Source organism: Hakea prostrata, chromosome 9 (genome assembly GCF_041222555.1).
Source record: "Hakea prostrata isolate BN-2017 chromosome 9, UWA_Hpros_2, whole genome shotgun sequence".
NCBI lineage: Eukaryota > Viridiplantae > Streptophyta > Magnoliopsida > Proteales > Proteaceae > Hakea > Hakea prostrata.
Window position 1 is genome coordinate 45,304,835 of NC_142608.1, and position 4,974 is coordinate 45,309,808.

Sequence of the window (4,974 nt, forward strand, 5' to 3'; positions counted from 1 at the left end):
GACAATAAAGAAACTCAGGTTAGGCGCAAGGGGTTGCGACTGGACTAAGACCTGTATTGTAATACCCGCCGTATTTCTAACCCGAGATCCGTATTCCAGGTCCGAGAACCCGGAGGTCTAGTCGGGTGAACTTGTGGAGTATCCGGATTGAAGCCCATGATCCATACCCAGGACCCATGGATCTGGATCCTTTTTCTGAAGAGTCTGTCTTGGCTGGAGCGGGGATTTCCGGAAGTCAGATGTTGTTCAAAGATGTCCGGAATGAAGGTAAGATCTCCCCCATCTCCTATTTAGGGCTAGGTTGGCCTTGGGTATCAGCCCCTAGTAAAAGCACCCTTGTATGGAAAATTACATGGGGGCGATTACTAGTGGCGGTCGCTTAACCCAAGCGACCGGCCCAAGCGACCGCCCGGTCTGTTTTCGGAGATTTTGCCCTATTTTGCCCCCAGACTTCTATAAAAGGCAACCTTCGTCTCATTAACGATTACTTTATTCGTGGTTGCTTATTTGGGAGTTTAGACGGCTGCGGGGAAGATCCGAAAGAGTCTCTGAAGTACTGACAGTGGCTTGGAAGATCAGTTCTCTTCTTCTCTGGCTTTCTGGTGCGAGGTATTGAACTAACCCTTCGTTCTCTACTCTCTTTTCTCCGTTAGATTGGTTTTCCCTTTTTCCCTCGTCTCTGTGATTACCCCTTGGATATTCTTTACCTCTTTATTAATCTACTTGAGATGGAATAACCGTAAACGGAACCCTACTTCCGTGAGATGGTAAATCCAATCAAGGAGAGGGTTAGGGGTAATCTATTGATGTTAGTGGATTGTTTTCTCTTACCCTTTTGGCTTAGGGAGTGTTTAATTCGAGACTTAGGATGAGATTACTCGAAAACAGGATTGAAATCGAGTAATCAGAAGCCTGAGTTTCGGATTGAAACTCACTGTTTTTGGGGCGGTCACTAGTGGCGGTCGCTTAACCTAAGCGACCGGCACAAGCGACCGGCTGGTAAACAGTGACCAATTGGATTTCGGTTCTGATTCAAATTGATTTATGTGACTTATATATTCTAATAACCCTGTGTTTAGGTGATTACTATTTAAAAGAAAAGTCTACTAATAGTTACTAGATTCCATTTTACGGACGTTTCAGTTATATGCAAGTAAGGACAATCTATCTTATCTATCTACATATACTTGAACATGTTAATCTGATAATTGTTAGTCTTGATTTATATTGTTATATGCTGCTGTAGTTGTATTTATTTCTAATATACTACTACTGTTTGCTTTGATTTCATAATTACATGATGAATTGTGAATGTTATATGATTATGGTAATTGGTTTATGATTATGATAGTTGAGGTGTTCCTTTTGGGATATCTTGGCTGATGTTATCAGGAGGCTGTGGAATGGGACACATGCCTGCTGATACCTTCAGCACTATCATGATTAATTGATGACATTGTTAGGATGAGTCTAGATTGCATGGCTAGGTACCCCACATGCTACTACCCTTTCGGTAGGGGGATTGAAACCGAGTGACCCGTGATGACAGTGATGTGACTTGGTGGTCCACTATTGGTCATGAAATGGTATGGTTGCATATGTTAGGGTTGGGCTCATGGATGTCCAAGGATCGGACCGGGTGTCGGGAGGAATCATGAGAGCATCCGCCCCAATGATATGTGGATGACCATAGGGTTAAGGAGTAGAGTCCAACAGAGGTAGCCAGTCCGTGAGGATTCTTACTCCTAGGTTGCGAAGGATACTGAACCGAGTTGGTTGGTGCCATAGGGGATGTATCTGGACTTCATGTAGACATGTAACCATTATGACCTTGCATTGGATTAGAAACCCGGACATGCGCCAAGACTCATTACCAATGGTCGTGGTGAGAGAGTGTGGACTTAACCCCCTAACCATGGTTTGTGAGCCGTGTGGACTTTCCCTTTTTCCCCGGATCCCTACAGAGGTAACCAGTCCTTGCCGGATCAGAGTGATGAGACTTACCCAGAGGAGGGCTGGTGTATATCTTAAAGCATGTCAGCTGTTAGAGACTTGCATAGTTAGAAATCATAGCATCATTCATGTTTTGCATTCATTCATATTACTGTTGTATCATGGCATTTTTGGATGATGGATGAGACATATGATTGTTTCTTACTGAGTTCTTTAGAACTCTTTCCTTTATTCTTTGTATGTTTTTAGCCTATACAGAAGAAGGATTTGTATCTGAAGATGGGCTGGTTCCCTATGAAGGAACCATCCCGTTTGAAGAAAATGTGGCACCGCCAGTGGGAGATGGAAATAGCATGTGCAGGAGTTCCTGCAGGTGCATGGAGTGCGCTTATCGCACCGGTTGATGGTCAGAGGCGAAAGGTGGTCAGGCAGTACGCACTGAGACTGGAGAAGAATTGGAGAACCCCTCACCTCATTAAACTGGAAGCTAAGTTCATTGACTTAGAGAAACAAACTGGAAAGAAACTGATATAAATACTTTTATTCCGCTGCCCTCATTTTTGTTTTATTCTTTATTCTTTATTTTCTTTACTTTGATATTGGAGCATTTTGGGCTTCTGTAATTCATTTAATTCAATTATTGAATATTCTTTGCTCATGATTATCTGTATTTGTCTTAAATATTGTTGATAGACTAAAACCTTGGATCTTGTGACGGATCGCACCCACGGGTTGTCGGGCGGGTAACCGAGACCAACGGGTGGGGTGTGACATGTATGGTGTTGAGATGGACATACGTTCTATTGTATATAGAATGCTCCACCATAGCACGTATATCATACTATGTGTGCTTAGCGATCATTGGAAATGAGAGGATGGATCCCTGCTCCTCTCATTGTGTGAGTCCTGGACCTTATGGTCCATTAGTGTTCTTAGTGACTTTCGACGACATCATGAAACGAAGGGTTGATGTGGCTACTTTGGGGTGTTACCTATGGTCATGATTGATTCGACCTAAAGGGGCACTACCGGGAAAGGAGTCAATCCTAAGTGTAGTGATGGTCTGGGGCGAAAGGAAAGGTTTGATTCAACTGCACCCTAAAAGTGTTTGCTGGCGCCAACTGTATGTGTTACAGTAGTGAACATTTTAAGGACAAGAAGGTGATCTCTCAGAGGGATCGAGATACCTTTAGTCTGGTGAGTTTGAATAAACCTAGGACACTGTGTTATACTAATACTTATTTGATTTGTTTCTTTGAGTGATGTGCCATTCTGGCCTTCTGGGAAGGTTTCTAGTTTGGGGCTCACGCGTGCAGGTATATCACCGGTCGCACAACCCATTTTGCCAGTATGACTTGTGGATGTTAGTGTCTGGGACACAGATGGTCTATGTATCTGGGATTCATAGCAAAGAGATAAATATAAATGTATAACTGGGATATACATGTGTGTCTGGGACACAAGAGGTCTATGTATTTGGGATACAGAGCAGAGAGATTGAATGTGTATATCTGGGATATACATGTGTGTCTAGGACATATTGAAAGATTAACACTTGCCCTTGTGCAAGTGGGAGCTGTTGGAATTTATTAATATGATTAATAAATAAAATGCCCAAGGGCAATATTGGAAACTCACTATTAGGGCGGTTACAAAATAGGGTTATATATTTTGGTAACCACCGCATTAGTGAGTAAGTGTGTGATTCATTCGCACAAGATTTATCTCTGAGAAACAGCGGCTCCATATCTCTCTCTCCCTCTCTCTTAGAATCGCAGGCTTGGAAATTTTTTTCCTTTCCTCGCTTTTGATCTTCATTCCGTTAATCCACGGCATTTGGGTTGTGGATATCATTCCCTTTCCTAGTGATTGTGGAATCGCCCCGGTAAAGCTTTGGTGGTGGAACGAGAACGTGGATCTAGACTTCCGCTGCGAATACTTCATCAAAGGGAAAGCGAATCCAGGTAAGGAATCTTTCCCCCGTCAATTAAACAATATTGATATATATGGAGTTTTTCCAACAGGGGGAGATATTGGTTTGCTGCTTGCATAAATCATTACATGGGCTTAAGCAAACATCATGTAATTAGTTTTCCAAACTTTTCGGTGCCCTTATTGATCTTGGGTAGACACAATATAAGGTAGATTACTCTTTATTTTCCCTACTTACAAAGTCTTCATCTATTTTTGTGCTTGTATATGTTGATGACATTTTAATTGTTGGGTCTAACACAACTTTGATTTCCAACTTGAAATCACTTCTTCAACAACATTTTAGGACAAAGATCTTGGTTCACTTAAATATTTCCTTGGCCTTGAGTTGACATGTTCCAAGAAATGTATTTTTATCAATAAAAAAAATACACATTGGACATCTTAACTGATGTTGGTTTTGTAGGTACTAATCTGACTCAATTTCCAATGGAACAACACCTTAAGTTGACTACTTCTGATGGTAAGCCATTGTTTGATCCAATACCATACTGTCAATTATTGGGCTGGCTTATTTGTCTCACCATTACTCGCCCAAATATTATTCACACTATGAATATTATTAGTCAATTCATGAATGAGCCTCGTAAACCTCATATGGATGTTGCTAATTGTTTACAACATTATCTCTATGGCTGTCACACCCCACCCAACCAGATCCAGTCATACCCGAATACCCATGGGGACACCGCAAGACCTAGGTTCAGTGACAAATCCATACAACACATGATATAACATAATTAAATGGACAAGAATAAATCAAGATCAAGTTAATAATTATCAAATCTGGAATAAAAGAGTTACAGTTGTCCAAAACTTCAAGTCAAAAGCTAAACATCAAAGTTCTAAGAAAGAAAGAAAGTTTGCAGCAAAAGAAATATTCTAAGGAAAGATCTAATGGAAGGCAACTCCATAAGAGCAATCTTGACACGAACACGAAGCATCATGTGCATCCACGTCCTCTTTGATTATGCCCTCCTGGTAACCACCTGATAAAGGATCCTCAACAAAACTGGGGTCCTCATAAAC